Source organism: Cavia porcellus, unplaced genomic scaffold (genome assembly GCF_034190915.1).
Source record: "Cavia porcellus strain 051 isolate PalLab524CR breed Dunkin Hartley unplaced genomic scaffold, mCavPor4.1 scaffold_2, whole genome shotgun sequence".
Lineage (NCBI taxonomy): Eukaryota > Metazoa > Chordata > Mammalia > Rodentia > Caviidae > Cavia > Cavia porcellus.
This window is the reverse complement of record NW_026947485.1, coordinates 39348146-39367999: the sequence shown is the minus strand read 5'-3', so window position 1 is coordinate 39367999 and position 19854 is coordinate 39348146. Positions and strand designations below refer to the sequence as shown.

General features: G+C 39.9%; 1 pseudogene; it reads right to left on the bottom strand.

Annotated features, from left to right (window-relative positions):
* The window catches only part of LOC111758380 (phosphatidylinositol N-acetylglucosaminyltransferase subunit C-like), a 31321-nt pseudogene extending 11719 nt beyond the window's left edge, over nucleotides 1-19602 (bottom strand).
* Between the last annotated feature and the right edge of the window lie 252 nt (nucleotides 19603-19854).

The following is a 19854-nucleotide window of genomic DNA, read 5'->3' as shown; positions in this document are numbered from 1 at the left end:
TTTTAGTTAAAAGGAAAAAAAAAGAATCTGAAGAAAAAAATAGCAAATCTGCTATCCTAATGAGATAATGAATGCACAAGGACTTTGAAAGAGGAATAGCACTTCAGTGCTTTTCAGACATAAGGTATTATTATGCTCTTAAAAGAAATGCAAAGGACAACCTGGCACAGGGGTGCAGGGCCTGAGGCCTGGCAGAGACTGATGAATCACAGGCTGTGAGAAGGAAGGTTTTCTCCAGAAGGCTGACTCATTCCTTGGTTATTCAAAGCATAATGAGCCATTTTTTTTAAACTGAAAATTGAACTCAGGGGCTCACAAGTTAGGCAAGTGCTCTACTACTAAGCTACCTCCCTAGCTTTTTTATTTTTTCTTTTGAGACAGACTCCTGCCAAGTTGCCCAAGTTGACCATGAACATGCCATCCTCCTGTCTCAGCCTCCCAAGGAGCTAGGTTTACAAATTTGCACTACATCTCCTGGAGAGAGCTACATTTCTTGAGGTTATTCCCCACCTCAGTCAGGAATTGGTGTGGGTTCTTTCTGCAGTCAGGTTAAACAGAACTGCTCATTGCATGGAATGGGCATCTGCCGCAGGACTGCTCAGGCCAGCTGTGGTTCCCTAATTAAACGATGGTTAGCTGTCCACACCACCGACCTTCTGGATCTGCTCTGAAAGGATGCCCACTGTGCTCCTCCCTGCTGAAGCTGCTGAAGGAGGTCATCAGCAATTTCCAGAGGTAGAGAAAAAGCCAGTAGCTAAATTATAAAAGCAGGCATCCCAGATCTGGCCACAGCATGGCCCACATGCTTGTAGGATGAATTCCAGAGAGCAGGTGACCCTGCTGACATTCACAGACACAACCAGAGCTATTGTGTGGGTCAGTAGATCTCAGCTACAAGGGGACTGAAAATACATCTTTATCTGACTTAGGGGAAAAAGAAGAAAATACACAATGATTATACTGTCTGGCACAACTGAAAATTCTGAAGTTAGGGCCAATTTCACCTGACATAGGAATTTGTGGCTGTGTGTCATCAAGATTTGGTTTAACCTTGTCTCTTAGTTCTGCCTCTCCTCAATGTGACCCTCCTTTCTCAGGATTCCTGTGGTGACCCTATGGAAGCAGGTCACCTGTAACCCTAGTGAACCCAGCAAAAAAGAGAGGGAACCTCTCTCATAATATTTCCCTCCCCTACCGAGATCTAGGCTTCATTTTGATTGGATCAACTTGTACATCATCTCCATATCGTTGCTCTGATTGGTCAAAACAGAGTCCTGTTTTCCAACTCTGGGGCCCTAACTTAGATCAGCCCCCTTACTCACTTAGCCTGAGATGGTGTCAGGGTATCTCAGTACAGTGTCATCTACCATACTGTTCCAGGGGGAGGAATGGATGCTGAACTTAGAAAAACAGACAAAAAATTTTTTAATTTTTATTTTTTTTCAAGCAAGGATTTAGTTCTACCCACCTAAGTATTTGAAGCAACTTCACCCCCAAATCAGAGTGGCCTTGAATGCAGAGTGGTCTTGAACACATGAGATTCTGTTGCACTCAGCAATAGTCTTTGATTTCCAATGATTTGAATGGAAAGGTATATGGGGGCAAACATCTTGATGCATTACTTCTAAAATAAGAAGTGCACATACTGGACTGGGTAACCCTCCCAGAAACAGTCCCACTTAAAAAAGTAATTTCAAGCCTAGTGTGGTAGCCAGTGATCACAACTACTAGAGAAGCTGAGACAGAAAGATCACAAATTCCAGGCCAGCCTGGGAAACTTAGCAGGATTCTATCTCAAAATAAAATTTAAGACATGAGGTCACTCTGGCTGTGACATGTGTCACCCCATTGGCTAGGGTTGATTTGGCTGATCTGGCTGGCCAGGCGGGTCTGTCCCCTTCCTACCACCACTCCATGCATGTCCTTCCCACAGCTGTGCACTCACTTGGTGGAAGAGGACGACCACGCCCAGAGAGGAGGACTGTTTCCTCGGTCAAGTGTATGTGAGTAGCTGTGCTCCCCTACTAGAACTTCTAAACCAGCTCTCAAAGTAAAATTTACTTATTTTGATACCAGGAATCAAACTCAGGACCTTGTGCTTGCCAGGCAAGCACTGTGCCACTGAGCTATATCCCCAGCCCTCAAAATAAAGTTTAAAAAGACCTGAAAGCCAGTTTTGATGGCACCAGTCTATAGTCACAGCACTCAGAAGGCACACATTACAGTGCCAGCACTCTGGGACTGAGACAGGAGGATCGAAAGTTTGAGCCCAGTCTGAGCGATTTAGCAAGACCCTGTTTCAAAACAGGGCCAGGGATGTAGTTAGTACAAAGTACCTGAGTTCAATCTCCAGTACCTAAGAAAAAGAAAAAAGATTACCGTTTTGGGCAGGGGATACAGCACAGAAAGTACAAGCAAGGTCTTGAGTTGGATTCCTGGTACCAAAAAAGTAAAATAAAATACTCACAATATTTAAAAAATTATCGTTTCTTCACCCCTTTCCATTACCAATATGTTGTGTAATCAAAGTGAGCTGCATGAAGACTGGGCTGTAGTCTGGAAATACTGCGTGCCTAATATCCATCTCCTTTCCCTGCTTCTGAATCAGTCAGGCACCTCTGGGTGCTTCCCAGATGTAGTCAGCTCCAACCCTCTTCTCAGACACACTTTTCTTATGGGAGTCAGGAAAACTCAGAGGTTACGATCACAAGTCAAGCAGTAGTGTCTGCAGTCTTTTTGAAACCAGAGAGCTTCTTGGTCATGTTCATGAGTATGAATGGGGGCATGTGACTTAGCTTCTGTCTGACTCAGTTTCCTCATCTGTGAAGTGAGATAATAATAGTCTTTACCCCATGTCATCATGAAAGGGTTAATGAATGCGTATAAACTAAAATGGCTCTGAAAAGGTGGGAAACATAGGATAAACTTGTTTTAAAAGTATGTGAGCCAGATTTTCAATCTCCAGTTTAAAATAATAAGTACAATTTTAATCTCTAAAAAGTACAGCCAGGGGTTTAGCTCGGCAGTGTAAGTACCTGCCTGGCAAGTGCAACATCATGAGTTTGATCTCCAGTACCAATATATATATAAAGTACAGCAAGCATGGTCACACATGTCTGTAATTCCAGCACTCAGGACATTGCATATAACAAACCAGGTACAATAGCAATTGCCTGTGGTCCCAACATTTGGGAGGCTGAGATAGGAGACTTGAGGCCAAGTGTTCTGGCCCAGCCTGGCCCACTAATAAGACACTGTCTCCAAGAAGAAAAAAGAAAACATTATTTTAAAAACAAACACATTTATCCAGTGTTTCCCAGCTTTTCAGGTACCCCATACTGAGAACAGTGATGGGCTATGTACACTCAGATCCCTTGGGCAGGTGGGTTCAGAATGCAAAAGATTTCAGACTGAGGCAATAATGAGGCAATATGGGCAGACTACAGCCCTTCCAGGAGAGCACCAGTGTCTCCTGAGATCCACGCCATGTTGGAACTTAGGGCGCTGGGAAACCAAGCAACCTGCCTGCTAAGCAATAGTGAACCTATTGGTGCACGGCCTAGAGTCAAACATCCCACTTCCCCTACCCCCTTTCCCCTGTCCCCCCTTTAGCAAATGGGAACCAGAAATCTGAGCATCTCTTGGGAGGTTGACCATAGCAAATAAGTGGGATTTCTTTCTACCATCTCTTTGAAGGCAAATATTTTTATTACTGTTTTGCTTTATTCTGATTAATGGTACTGTTCTATTCAATATTCTGTTCTGATAAGTTCTATAATGTTCTGTATTTCATTTTATTTTAATATGCGTGATTGAAAGAACAACTATTGTAAAGATAACGAAATATACTGCGATACCTATTACTGTTATCCTGGTAACCTGCTGTGAAATTCTGTACGAATTTCACTACACGGTCTCAGTTGGCTTTATTCTGTCTTGTTTTGTTGTATTTTACTACTTTCAAAATAAAAAAAAAACTATGTGTACAAAAAAAATATCCAATAGTAATGGTTGCACCACTCTGAAAAATTCCTAAAAAAACCCCATTAAGCTATATGCTTAAAATGGTTCATTTTATGATATGTAAAATGTAGCTCTAAAATAAGTTTATAGATATTTATAAATTCAATATAAATAAATGCCAATTTGAAAAATTCAAAAAAAAATAATGAGGCAGTATGTACATTTGGCCCATATTCCGTAGCATCCCAGGTTCTGCCCAACATCACCAGCCATATAAACTTCCCCCCAACTGTCTAGGCTTTGGCACTGTAGGTCCCATGTACTATAAATCCCATTAATCCCAGGCAAACCAAGCTCATTTGATCACTTTTCTCATTTAACCAAATTTTTATGAATTATTTCTTTACTGCTTCTTAACACCAAGATTTTTTTTTTTTTGTACTGGGGATTGAACTCATGACTTGGCGTTTGCCAAGTCGGCACATACGCCTCTGAGCTAAACCTCCGGCCCAATAACAAGATTTTTTGTAAGTTTTTTGTTTGTTTGATTTTTAAGTTTTTTGAGACAGGTCTTGCTGTGTGGTCTCAGCTGCTGCTGAACTCACTGTGTAGTCCACACTGGTCTTGAACTTGTGGAAATCCTCCTGCCTCAGCCTCCCAAATACTGGAACTACAGCTATGTGCTACCATGCCTGGCTCTTCCTCTTCTTCTGGCTGTCAGACTTAACTTCCCTTTCAAGTCATTAGGTAAAACATATTCTGACAAACATCAAATTCCACATCAAAGCAAACATAATTTAATGCTTAGTAGGAATTAATCATAAAATAGCTACCTAAATAAAATTAGCAGGATGATCACAGAGAATACACAAATGGCAATTATGGAACACTTTCCCTTGTTCTCTAAAAACTCCAGACCTTGCCATGATGTTGTCTAAATCCCTGGAAGCATTAAATAGCAGACCCATTTTTATGCAAAATACATGTTTGTGCATGTGCACGCTCAGAGAAAATCCCAGAAGGAAATGGGCTTTTGGCCATTTTAATTTTTCTTTTTTATTATGAATACGTCCTAACTGTAAAACAGTTTGAAGTTTTTTTTTTTTTTCTTTTTAAATATGAGCTGGGATGGTTCCAGAATTATCTTGGTTCTTTTCAGATTTATATTCTTTCATCCTTGAAGCTTGCAGCTCGGTTGTGGTCTTCTAGGCTTGTAGCTGAAGCTGTGTTGTTCATATTTGTGTCCACACTGACTGCAGTGCCCGGCATACAGCGTGTGCCTGCAGTGTGTCTGCTATGTGTCTGGACACCCAGGAGTACAGCGCCATTCTGGGTACAAGGATCTGCATTTTTCCCACGGATTAAAGAGTATAAACCTATTATCACAGCTTTTAACTCATGGTGAGTGCCCACAAAAAGTACCTTGGAGAAACAGTGTCCTGTTACAAATACGTCACCTTGAAAAGGTGACTCACATTTTTGTAATTAAGTGGCACAAATGCTCCAGCAATTGCTATCACAAATATAAGAATTTCATACCAGTTAATATATTCTATCAAAGTCAATTTACTTCCAGCTTCTCTTTTAAAATGAGACAAGTCTCCCATCTATTTTTACTTAATGAAATCATATCTGTAAAGAACATACTTGAAACATAAAATCCAATTGTACTTCAATATTTTTATTTATTTCCCTTGTGTCATTCCACTAAAAACTTGTGACAAATTCTCCTTGCCTCAAGGACCCATAATGGCCTTCCTCTGAGGCAGGAGCTTTTGTAAGGACCCTTTCCCACTCTCTCACATTGCTCCAGGTTAAAGCGATACAAAGTATAAATGGTGAAGAGGCAAGATACACAATGAAAAATCGCATGATTTTACCAATTTATGGCAACTAATTCCAAGATTGGAGCAAGTTCACAGTTTATAGCAACCAATTTGTATGGTTTTTTTTTTTTTTTTTTGGTGGAGGAGTACCAGGAATCAAACTCAGGACCTTGCACTTGTCAGGTAGGCACTTGTGCCACTGAGCTATATCCCCAGCCCAGCAACCAGTCTATATAGGGATGTGTGTGTACTGTCATTCTTTGTTATTTGTTTTTGTTTTACATTTTTTTATTTTTGTTTTCTGAGACAAGGTCTATGTAATACAGGCTGACTTTAGACTCATTATGTAACCCAGGCTGGCCTTGAACTTGCAGCAGTTCTCCTGCCTCAACCTCCCATATATTGGGATTACAGGTGTGTGCTACCACCTCTAGCAGGATGGTTCTTAAGAGTATGAGATCTGAGTGAAAGAAATAGAAAGCTGGACCAGGCCCAGTTTGGTGCTATACACTAACCAAGCAGAGGTCCTGGATTTAATATGTTAGCTTAAGCTGCTAAGAATGGCTCTGGTAGTTTTATTTACCTGAAATCTAGACACAAAGGTAGCCAAGACTGGATGAAGTTTCCTTTTTACACTAAGGAGCAGAGCTGCTTGAACTTGGCATTATTAGTACAATATTTTGTCATGTGGGAGTTGTCCTGTACATTGCAGGATGTTTAGCTTTTGTGTCCTGGGTGTCCTACTCACCCCATCCTAGTCCTCCCATTTAGCAGTCTCGATGGCCCCTACCCACTAGATACCAGTGTCCTCTTAACTGTAATAACAAAAAAAGTCTCCAGAATTTCTAGATGTCTCAGAGGGCAAAATCCTTTTTGGGAAGAGGATTAATATGTTTTCTGTTGTACACAGGATGATGTACCTTGTTAGGTAGGAGTATGGTTTTGCTTTTGTCTTTAACTAGAGGTTAGTATGGTTGGTTAAAAGTAGTCCCCAAGGATGCCAAGTAGACAAGGGCTAGCGTACAATAATATTTAGCAGCCCCTCCTTCCACAGTACACTCATCTGTGGGTATTCACTGAGGCTTGGTTCCAGGACAGCCCCCATGATACCACGACCCATAGGACCTATAGCACAGGCGCTCAAGTTTCTTAAATAAAATGGTGTTGTGCTTGCGTGCAACCTATGCACAGACTTATGTATACTTTAAATCATCTCTAGGGTTATTTAATACAATATAAATACTATGTAAATAGTTGTACTGTATCATTCAGGAAATAAAGATAAGAAAAAGCCCAACACATGCTCAGCTCAAACACAACTTTTTCCCAAATATTTCAATACATGCACAAGGTCCTGGGGTTTAAAAAAATCAGCAATTTATTTGGAATCCACAGATGCAGAATCTTCAGATACAGAGGGCCGACTTTGTATATTGTATAAATAAATCCATTATCCAAATAAGACAGTAAAATTTGTATTCTCCTATCATTATTAACAGCTAGAGACCAGTGTTATCACAGTTACAATCTATTCAGTCAAAACTGGTTTATTCTGTCTTCCATACACCAGTGCTTATGACATACCTACCACATCCCAGTGCTGCAGCAAGACTGAGACCTTACTCTTATAAAAATGTACTGTTTGTCCCTTTTCAATCATTGATTAAAACTATGAAATGTTTCCTTCAAGAATAACATCTCAGCTGGTCACAGAGGCACATACCTGTAATCCCAGCACCCTGAAATGCTGAGTCAGGAGGACTGCAAGCTCAGGCCAGCCTGGGTACCTTGGAGAGACCTCGACTCAAAATAAAAAGTAAGAAGGATGTAGCTCAGTGTAAAGGTCACAGGTCCAATCCCCAGTACAACAAAAAGAAAAGCCTTTGTCTGGAGTGTATGTGTGTATAGCAGGGGTCGGGTGGGGACGTTTGCATATAGTTGATTCTATAATATAAAGGTTTTTTAAAAAAAAACCTTTTTCTTCATTGAAGCCTATCTTTTTGCTTGAATAATTTGCTTTGATCACGTCAAGGTGCTTCTGCCTATTATTTCAAATTATTCTAATCTTTTATTTTGTTGTCTTTTGTTAGCTATACAAAATCTTCAGGCATGTTCAACCATGATGACCAGAAGGGACATGCTTTCTGCTTGCCCTGAGGCCCAGCCCAGCCACCCACATCTGTCACTCCTTTCACATATCCCACATGCCAGACCATTGATCATGCCTCATATCCTCTGCACTGTCATGCACTTCCCTTATCTCTCCAGTTAGCCAAATCCTCCTCCCTCCTCTTGACCCACCTCAAATGCCACCTCTCCCCTCAAACTCTTCTCTTCCATCTCATTCCACCCCACTTCCCTCCTAGCAATGTCAAGTTCTTGTCAATTTTATTGATAATTATTTGAGGGCCAGGGACATAACTCAGTGGCACAGCATCTGCCTGGCAAGGGAAAAAGTCCTGAGTTAGATTCCTGGTATCAGAAAAAAAGGAAAATAAAAACCAGAAAGAGAGAGAGACAGAGAGAGAGACAGAGAGAGAGAGAGAGAGAGAGAGAGAGAGAGAGAGAGAGAGAGAGAAAAAGAAAGAAAGAAAGAAAAAGAAAGAAGGAAAGAAAGAAAGAAAGAAAGAAAGAAAGAAAGAAAGAAAGAAAGAAAGAAAGAAAGAAAGAAAGAAAGGTTAACTTAAACTGGGTTAACAGGAACTGTATTGAAAGAATAAGAAGGAAATGCTTGAGTCTCAAGTGCAAATCAGTAGCTGTGCCTGAGGTACTAGTCCAGGGAGAAAAGCCTCTTCTCTCCAACCATTTCTCTTTCCTGTCCTTCTCTGGGTGACCAATTCATTCTCCTGATAAAAACCAACGTTTTTCTCTCTCCAGTGACAAAAAACAGAGCAGCCCTTCAGCTGTCAAGTTTTTCCGTTAGAGATGTAGCTGCACTGCGAGAAAGTGACTAACTCTGTTTCAACAGGGGAAGAATTCACTGGTCTAGCGTAAGGCAGGCCTTTTCTTGGGGGTGGATGACAGGTGGACAGGATCACATTGGTCTTAGTTACTTTGTCATAGCTGAGATATATTACCCAACACCCACAATCTAAAGGAGGAGAGTTTTATTTTGGCTCACGGTTTTAGAGGCTTCAGGCTGGCTCCAAGGCAGGGCAGCAGGGCAGAGGGGATATAGTGCATGGCAGGCAGCAAGGGGAAAGAGCTCAAAAGAGGGAGACAGATCCTTCTGGGCCATGCCCCCAGGGAGCCACTGCTTCCCATCTGGTTTCACCTCCCGACATCATGTCCAGCTCTAAACCTATCAGTGAATTAATCCGGTACCACACATCCATGACCCATCACCTCTCCAAAGCCCCACCTATGAGTGCATGAGGCTTTAAGGGACATCTAGCTATAAACCATAAGAACACTGTACACAACAGCCACATCTCTAGGATGGGGATGGAACAGTTAAAAGTAAAATGTAATGGGGGCTGGGGATTTAGCTCAGCGGCATAAGCACCTGCCTTGCAAGCAGGTGGTCATGAGTTCGATCCCTGATTTAAAAAAAAAAAAAAAGTAAAATGTAATGGTCCAGAAGTTTTCCTTAGAGTCATGTATATATCTGATTTCTCAGAAAGACTGTGAGCTCTTAGAGGCTGATTATTATGGATCATTCATCTTTTTATGTCTTTACCAAGAAACATAATGCTTTTTCATTTTTGTTTTTAGAAACACATACTTAGAAACACATACACATACTTACAGAATTTCTAGTCAATTCTATGACCTTAACTTATATTTTAAAGAATCATGCAAACTTTTTAAAAAATTTTTTTAGACAGGGTCTCACTTTGTAGTCCAAGATTGCCATAAATTCACTATGTAGCCCAGCCTGGCCTCAACTCATGGAAATCTTCCTGCCTCAGCCTCTGAAATGCTGAAATTACAGGTGTCTGTCACCACACCCAGCCTCTCATATAAACATTTTAACTAATATAATGTGTAATGGTATGAACAGCTAATTTAAAGAAAATAAGACATTATGGCAGCCATTGCTGATTTCCTATCATCTTGTTATGAAGCCCAGTAATGCTTTTATTCTTTGTTTTGATTGGTTTTGGTCTGTTATTTAATTTCAATATGTTTAGGTTATTTAATTTCAATATTTTGAAGAGACATTATGGTAACCATTGTTATTTTTCTATTGTCTGATTTTGAAGACTTGTAATGCTTTTATTCTTTTGTTTTGAATGATTTTACACTATTTTATCTTGTTTGAATTAATTGTGTGTGAAGATATGGACAGTTCTGAAGAAAACAAGAGATGTTATGGTAGATTTCCTGTTGATTTCCTGTTGTCTTGTTTTGAAACCATGTGTTAATTGCATCATTTTGTTCTGTCCTCTTTTATTCTCTTTAAAATACTTTTTAAAAAAAATACATATAGACATATTCTTTTACTATTTATTTTTGATTATCTGAGTCAGGGTTTCAGTATGTAGCCCAGGCTAGGTTCAAACTTGCACTGAGCCTCCTGCTTCAATGCTGAGATTACGTGTGTGTATCACCATGCCCAGCAATACAGACCGAGTCTTTTAGACACTCACACAATATACACTTGGTAGCAGAAAGTGTTCTGATTTCCTGTCCATATCCTTCTTCCTCTTCTGTCTTTATAATAGAGCTTCCTTTTTTTTCACTTAGAATGAAGCCTAAGTTAAAGACTGAATCCAGAACCTCCTGAATACTAAGCATTTGCTCTACCACTGACCTATAATCCTAGTCCTATGTATTTGTTTTTGAGGTAGTGTCTTTCTATATTGTCATTGTCTTGAACTCATGGCCTCAAGTGATCCTCCTGCCTCAGCCTCCCAAGTAGTTAGACTATAGACACATATGTACCTGCCTAAAGTAGTACATTTAGTTAGAAATACTTACTAATTTCCAGAGATGGCAATGTGATACCATTATGACCAGGATAATCTTAGCACAAATTGCTGGTGAAGTGTCTGTGAATGTTTAGTAAAAAGGACTAATATAACCAGCTTGCACTTTTGCTTTCTTCTTCCCCTGCCTAGAGTGTGGGTATGATGTTGAGTATGCAGCAGTTATTTTGTAAATATGAGAATAAAGGTTGTTCCTTAAGTTAAAGTAGCAGAAAAATAGGAGCCTGGCTCTTTGAGGCACTGAGGGCAGAGGATCAGCTCTGGACAGTTTACCTCCAGGCTTTTTGTTGCCCAAAACAAAAAAACACACAAAACAAACCTAATTGTTCAAGCCACTGTTCGTTGTGTTTTCTACTTCTTGAAGTTGATCATATTCCTAAAAACACATTTCAAAAATAAAGCTAAACTGTTACTGGTGACACACATGTAATCCCAGCACTTGGGAAACTAAGGTAAAATGATTATGAATTCAAGGTAGAGGGCACTTAACCAGTTAAGGCTGGTCTCCACTGCATTGCATGATCCTGTCCCCAAAATAAATAAAATTTTAAAAATAAACTATTTTAAGATGGAACTGACTTTTTAATTGTACAAGTCATATTCTTATTGAAGAAAAAATACTAGGTGCAGGGCTGGGAATTTAGCTCGTGGCAAAAACGGGTGCCTAACAAGTGTGAGGTTGTAAGTTTGATCCCTGGCACCACAAAAAAAAAAAAAAAAAAAAAAAAAAAACCAAAAAAAAAAAAAACAGAAAGATACGAGGTCCCTTAGAAAAGGTTTTCAAAGTATCATGCATAGTGTTCTAAATCAGGTGTGATAGTGCATGCCTAGAACCTCAGCACTTGGGGAAGCTGAAGCAGGAAGATCACAAACTGAGGCTCAGCCTGGTTAATTCAGCAATTTGGTAAGACCCTGTCTCAAAAAGCTTTTTTAAAAAAGGACTGAGGATATATAGCTCAGTGCAAAGACGTTGGGTTCAACTCGTAGCGTTGGGAAAAAAATCCATATGGGTATGGGGCTTGGGAATCTGTCCTTTCAGCCAACTCCCTGGGTGATCTTCATGCTAAGAAAATCTTAAGAACCACTGATAAAGAATCCAAACAAGCTTCAATCATTTGCCAGGCAACAAGATAAAGATAACTAGTTCTTGTTGTTTGGGTTTTTTAAAATTTTTTTCCAGTTCTGCACCCATTCTCACGCTCTTAACTTGAGTATCATCAAGAACGGTGCAATGTCCAGAGGAGAAATAAACTGTCACGCTGTGATAACAGCACACAATTCCCTATGTGGAGTCAGCAAATGTTCTGCCTTCTTTATTACATTTTAACAAAATTTGCCAAGCTTTCTCTAAATGTCATACTATCCCTCTCTTTTCCTTTTTGAGTACTGCCAATCATTTTCCCATTTCATATATGTAATTATGCTCAGCATCATATTCCAATTGTCTAATAAATTTGAAATGAGCACAATTCAATGTAATTCTTATTTAATATTCCCTCAGTTTGGGTTTGCCACAGTTATTGTTTCCAAATTCAGAATGGTCTTAGCCAATTTTCTCTTTCCCATTGGACTAAAATTAATTTATTCTCCCTTGAAAAGACATAGATAGGGACAATTTTTAGAACCTGGATATTGAATCTGCATATGATTAGAGGTTATTAATTAACATCAGAGACTATTTACCAATGTCAGCCTCCATAACTATGCTGTTATTGTCTTTTGAAATTTCATTTCTTAGAACATTGCAAACTATTTTAAAAATATAATGAATGTTTAAATTTTTTAAACCGTATTACAGTAAAAGGCACATTACCAAGATAACCTCCTTGCTTCAAACATACTTAGTCCATCAGTCTTGGCACTTTTTTTTCTTTTTTTTTGAGACAGGGTCTTGCCCTACAGTTCAGGATGGCCTTGAAATCACTTTGTAACCCAAGGTGGGCTTGAACTCGCAGTGATCCTCCTGCCTTAGCCTCTTGAGTGCTGGGATTACAGGCGTGAGCCACTTTCTGAAGCAAGTCTTTCAAGAGCATCATTAGTTGTGCTGCTGTGGTTAACTCAGTGTCATTAGTTGATCCAAAACATTTACTTTTCATGGACCTTTAACTTTGCTAATTTTTTTTTTTTTTTTTTTTTTTTTTTTTTTTGGTACTGAGAATCAAACTCACGACCTCATACTTACCAGGCAGGCACTGTTCTGCTGAGCAACGTCTCTGCCTGGACCTTTAACTTTAGAGAAGAGCCAGAAGTCGCCTGGTATCAGAATAAGGCAAATAAAGACACATTTTACTGTTTTTTTACAAGCCTGCCTTTCCATTGGGTGACACTTGGCAGCAACATTCACTGTATTTTTTATCGCACCTCATAAAGGCACTCATGAATGACTTTCAGAACGGCTTCAGAAAGTAGCAAGGATAGAATATGTGTGTTCAGTGTGAGGGGGAGTATCGAAGAGGGATTAATGGCACTGTGTCCTCTACTGTAATAAATGCTAAGTTTAAACATTCACCATATTGTCAACCACCCCCGTAAATTCTCTTCACTAGTCACTATATTACCAACTCCTTTCTTCCTCCTTGTCTTTATGATGTTGCTTCACCTACATTAGCCAAGCCCCACCTCCTCTACAAAGCCACCTTTTACTCCCAATTATTACCTCCTAACTTTCTGAGTCTTCCCAAAAGAGATTTTGGCATGTTAGTCTCCAACCAGAAATCTTTTGATAATGCCACATGTTTAACAATAGAATCCATCCTGAGCATCCCACAAGTTATAGTCTGCTAGAGGCGAGGGCACACAAATAAATAAGACACAGCCACTGTCCCATAGCACTATGGACTAATGAGTCACTCATAACTGGAGCTCTCTGGTACTGTCAAGCTGTCTATAAAATGAACTGGAAATAACTTCAAGACCCTCCATGATCTGTCTCCAATTTATTTTGCCCATTTTATCTCCCCATCCTCTTCCCTTTGATCTAAATAAAATGAGCTTCTTGCAACTCACCAAACACATCTGCTGTCTTTCAACTCTCCTACATTCGTTCACCTTAATCTTTGCCCCTTAGTCTTTGTCTCACTATTCTCCACATGTCAATCTTGACATATCCTTGAAGCTTTCTTTCTTTCTTTCTTTTTATTACAAAGTCTTACCATGTAGTTCAGGCTGACCTTAAACTCACTTGTGTTTCCCAGGCTGGCATTGAACTCACAGCTATCCTTCCGCCTCAGCCTCCTGAGTGCTGGGATTACAGGTGTGTGACACCATGCCTCACAAAAGACCAAGATTTCAATTGCAACCTTCTTCATGAAATGTTAAGAGTGTTCATAAAATTCCAGTTAAATCAGCATTTAGTCATTTTTTGTGACTGAGAACAAATATCCAACATATACAACTTAAAGGATGAAGGGTTTACTTTTGCTGATGGTTTCAGAGGCTCCAGTCCATGGCTGACTAGCCCACAGCAAAATATCATGGTAGAAAGAAGTAGCAGAACAGAGAAGCCCAGGTAAGAGCAGCCAGAAAGCAGAGCAAAATGATGCCAGAAAAGAAGTGACCAGGAGCTAAGATCCCTCCTCCACAACCCACCCAGATACACCCTAGTCCCCTAAATGGCTCTAAGCAAATCCAGTTGACAATTAAGCTTAACCATCATAATCAAATTTCTCAAAAGAACCCTACATAACACCCAGTACATCAACTGGCTGGAATAAACTAGCTACAGGAGACGTTTGGGGTCAATTAGGGAAATACGAGTATGAACTAGGTACAAATGATATTACGGAACTAGTGTTAAACTTATTAAGAATTACAGTGTCACTGTAGTTATGTTTTTAAAAAGTCATTAGATATGAAGATTGAATTAACTAGGGTTAATGTAATAGCATAAAAATGGATGAAGGAAGTATGTAAAAATGTTAAAAATTAGTATTGGAAATACATATATTTTGGTGTTGTTCCTTCTACCTTTCTATAGATTTGGAAAATACGTCCTTATGATATCCCACCCTGTGTCCTCCAGGGGATACTCTTATCTTGCTTTTTCCTATTTTCCTCGGCCCACACTTGCTCTGCAGAGGCAGCTTCTCCCTCATTCTTCACTTTCACTTGTTCAAATAAACTTTGTCACCACAAGAAAATAAAATACTTATAATCAAAAGTCAAAACAAGAGCTGGGTGTGGTGTTGCACACCAGTATTTGGGAGGCTGAGGCAGGAGGACTGATGTGAGACTGAGGCCATCCTGAGCTACAGAATGAGTTCAAGGCCAGCCTGCACTGCACAGTGAAACCCTGTCTCAAAAAGACCAAAAAATAAAATAAAATAAAGTGAAAACAAGAATCCCAAATATCATTTGCAAGTAAAAATAAAGTATGTACACTAAAGAAATTCTGGGGAAGAAGAAAACTAACAGGAATAAGATAAAAAATGGCCATTATCCTACATATAAAGATAATAGGTATTTATATTATGGTGTATTTCCTTCTATACTCTTAACAGAATTCTTTTATTTATTTATTTTTATTCATAGATAAAAATTGTACATATTTGCGGTGTACCACATAAAGTAATTTTTTTTTTTTGTCTTTTTCCTTTTTATCAGTCCGGGGGATCAAACTCATGACTGCCTGCTTGCAAGGCAGGCGCTTATGCCGTTGAGCTAAATCCCCAGCCCCCACCATGTAAAGTTTTAAAATACATAATTTGGGCCAGGCATTTAGCTCAGTGGCATAAGTGCCTTCTTGGCAACTGGTACCAAAAACAAAAAAACACATACACACAATTCTTGTTATTTTACAAAATTGTGCTTATTCTGGAAAATAGTTTTGCATTGATTTCAGATTTTTTTCTCTGTGTTGTTGAGATTGAAGCCAGGACTTTGTGCACACTAGGCAAGTGCTCTACCATTGAGCTCCTGATTTCATACTTTAAAAGAATATAAACAAAATTCAGAAAGAACACACACAAATAAAAGCGAGTGCTACAGTTTGCAGGTATGCTATATGTCAATAAGAAGTTAAAATTCAAAAAAGAAGGAAGAGAGGGAGGGAAAGTAGAATAAAGGAAGGCAAAAGGAAAAACTTACTATGTAGTTTACTGCTACAGTTTAGATTAGGGTCAGTCCCCAAGGGTCTCGGTGTTGGTGCTGAGGTGGTGGAGCATGCAAGGGTAGGGCCTAGGGGAACGGCGGATCATGAGGCGCCACCCACGGGAGGCACTAGCGTGGGCTTCCTGGAATAGGTTTGCCCCTTCGAGTATGCCTGATTCCGAGGAAGCCTGGCACTTCTCTTAAATCTTCTTCCACATGCACCACTACCCTTCTCACATTCACTGGTGCTTTTCTGTTGCCCTTATTAAGAGTCAAGCAGCCGTGATGTGTCCATGCTTTTGAATTTCCAGAACTGTGAGCTAAAAACTGTCTTTTTTCTTTACAAAGTGCCCAGATTTGGGTACGATATAAGCAAGTCTGATTCTCCCATACACACATAGCAGCACTTAATTATCTTACCATCGTAGATCCACAGCAAGCTTTTCGATGATGCATTCCCACCTACCCCAGAATCACTTGCCTCTTTGCAGTTCTAAGTATTTGTGTTTCTCACCATGAGTTCTCCAGTTTACTACGCACTTTTTCCTCCTTTTTGGGGGTAAGAGGATTGAGACATTGTCTTACTATATAGTTTAGGCTGGCATTAAACTTACTATGTAGCACAGGCTAGTCTTAGGCTCTTGGTGATCCTCCTGCCTCAGCCTCCCGAGTACTGGGATTACAGGCATGTGCTGCCTCTCCTGCTGAAGGAGATCGCCAGTTTGGAGAACTGGCATCACTACAGTCATTACCCACCCTAGCTGGGCCTCCAGCCTCCTGCCCTCCTCTCCCTTAAAGACCTGTTTCTAAAGTTCCCCATCCACCCCTTGTTGCTATTCTTACTGCACACATCTTCGTGCTAGCCAATGTTGGTCCAGCAACATGATTTTAATTTTCAACTTGCAGAAATATCATTAAAATATTTTAATTCTTTTCATAACATGCAATAAGATTATAAATGATTTTAGTGATAAATTGCTATGCATCTTACCGCATCAATGCAACCATTTGCGTATATTTTCATAATCTGTTGAAATTTATACATATTGTATTCCTTATAGTGAATATATTTATGTGGTTAAAATTTTACATATTATTATACAATCTGTTTTATTTCCATTTCAAGTGGCCATATCATATATTCCAAAGAACTGAAATATCTTCCAAGGACCTGAAATAAACTGAAATCATTCCCTAGTTATTGCATATTTTATATACTTTATTTTACAGCCTTCTTTTGGTACTTTCTATATTATAGAACTTTTCTCAAGTCAATATAGAATACATATTTTCTACACTATTTTCAGTGGTTGCATAGCACTCCATGATGTGAATTTTTTTATATTTGTGATTTTTTTTTCCTTTTAAAGAGGTAATTTGTTTCATACTGCAAAAATTGGAAAAGATAAAATAACCAAAATAAAAAGCCTCTTTCCTGTCTTTTCCACAGTATACAACTTTCTTTCTCAGTAAGTGCTATCTTCTTAGAGTCCAATTTGGGCAGATGAAAGCAATTGCAAATGTCTTTTTTTTTCTTTTGAGGCAGGGTTTTGCTATGTAGTTCAGGCTGGTCTTGAACTCACTATATACTCCAGACTGGCCTTGAATTCACAGTGATCCTCCTGCCTCAGCCTTTTGAGTGCTCTGATTACAGACATGTGCCACCACACCTGATCAAATGTCATTTTTTTATCTTTATCTTTTTAACCAGAACATAACATGTTACAGTATATATACAGTTTCCCATTTTGCCTTTTTCACTGAATGACTTATGTTAGACATTGTTCTGTATTCTTTGTTCTGCAACTACATGGCTTCCTTCCTTGTGGTGCCATCCTTACTTCTACATAATGAACATTAATGGTCTTCACTTCCACTCCTGATTCCCTCTGAACCCATTACCTCCTAAACCTCTAGCCTGTAGCCAGAGGTGTGCAGGGTCTTCAACAATAGCTCCCGCCTGACACCATCTCTCTTTGTCCTCTCTGTGGTCTGTCCTCATCCTATCTAATTGAAACTGATGCCTGCAAGCCCACCCAATGGAGCAACTTGGCCTATTTCTCTGCTCTCCCCACTTCAGCATCTGAAAATGGGTTCTTCCTTTTTGTATACACATGTACTCTTTAACCCCTTCATCCAAAACTCACCTCTGAGTGATCACTTAACCTGCTGGGGCTGTACTCCTTCTACCCCGGTCCCCACTCACTTCCTCACTCCCCACATCCTCCTGTCCCTGCAACCCCAACCCTAAACTATAGTGTTGAGGTTCTGTCTCCCCAGTAGCTTCACTCCTGTCCTCTCCCTCAGTTTATTACCCTATGACTCCTAAATCAGATCCTGATTTCTGATTTTCTGGACTATTAATAGTGGGTTCCTAAAAAAACTTTCTCTGTTCTCTTTCGAATTCTGAGAACAGCTAGTCTTACATCATTTCCTTCTTCAAAACTTTTATTTTCAAACCAATTAAGTACCAACTCCCCAATCTAATATTCAAGTTCTTCCAAAATTTTAACTCAATTTATGCACTGGCATCAGTCTGTATTGTCTTCCCACCCCATACTAAGTATTCCAGTGCTCCATCCAAATGGCTTATTTGTTGATGTCCACCTGATATGCTCTTATATCTCCAAGCTTTGGTTCACCTTTTTTTGTCTACCTAGATCACACTTCATCTCTGTTATTCTAAATCTCATTCTCAGCCAGTTATAGTGACACACATCTATGATTCTGGCTCTTGGCAGGCTGAGGCAGGAGGAGTGCTGCAAATTTAAGGCCAGTTTGGATTACACAGTGAGTTCAAGACCAGCCTGAACTATATATAGACAGCCTGTTTCAAAACAAAACAAAACTCCCAAAAAGAGTTAAATTTAATTTCTCTGTTTGTGTATCTGCCTAGCTTCTGCCAAATATATTATGCTTATCTGTGCAGCCATCAAATTTCCATACAGGATTTTATTATTTATTTATTTATGTTTGAGAGAGGGTCTTACTATGTAGTACAACTCGCTTGAACTCATTTGGATAGCCAGGCTGGCTTCGAATTCACAGTGATCCTCCTGACCCAGCCTCCTGAATGTTGTGATTACAGGCACACGCCACCATGCTCGACTCCACACTGAATTTTAAGCTCTCTTTTAAAAAAAAAAAAATAGAATGCACTTAGTGAGCTCTTCAATGTGCCAGGTATGTGCTAAGTGAGCTATATGTACTCTCTCATTTAATCCACACTTCAATATCATTAAGCCAAGGCTCTCTCCACTTAACAGTAAGCAAATCAAGGCTCAAGGAAATTAAGTAGTTTGCCTAGATCAGGCAGTGATGGTGAGATCAGGTCCTTCCTTGAGATTCATATTTGTAGCATAATGTCTACCACCTGCACTGCACCCAACCTGTGCATGTTCTGTCTGCACCTTAGGCGTGGTCTGCATGTAGACCAAAACACTAAGGAGCCTGAGATTGAGGCTTGCAGGTGAGACAGTAATGGATTAGGATGATGAAATTTTCAGGTAATCTTTTCAAATTCCCACTATCTGGTTACAGAGCTTTTGAAATAAGAATTTAAATACTTGATTCCTAAACAATATTGCATCTATTCTTTAGTAGTCTCTTGTCGATTAGCTTTGTCACTTAGGTTTTATTGCCATCCTCCTCTTGGATTATCTCTATCGTCTTGTTTTCCCACAGCTTTTCGGCGCATTGCTCAACACACGGAGTGCGTACTTGTTGATTTTAACGTGCATCTGTTTGCATGTGTGCGCAGCAACTGTGTAAAAGACGTGGGGTGCAGGATGCATCGTGCATTCCTTTTCCTCATTCCTTCCCCTTGAGCAGCTGCAGCTTTCCTTCTTCTGGAGTGGGGAAGAAGAAGGGGGAGGAGGTAGAATCGCCGACCCTTTAACAAGTTGTCCCTCAGAACAGGTGTCTACCCCGCCTCTGGCGGGAGAGGGAAGGCTGGATGCTTAGTGACATCAGTGCCCAGCCAATGAGAAGTCAGGCTGCGGCAGCCGTACCAATGGGCAGCCGGGGGCGGGCCCGCTCCCTGAGAG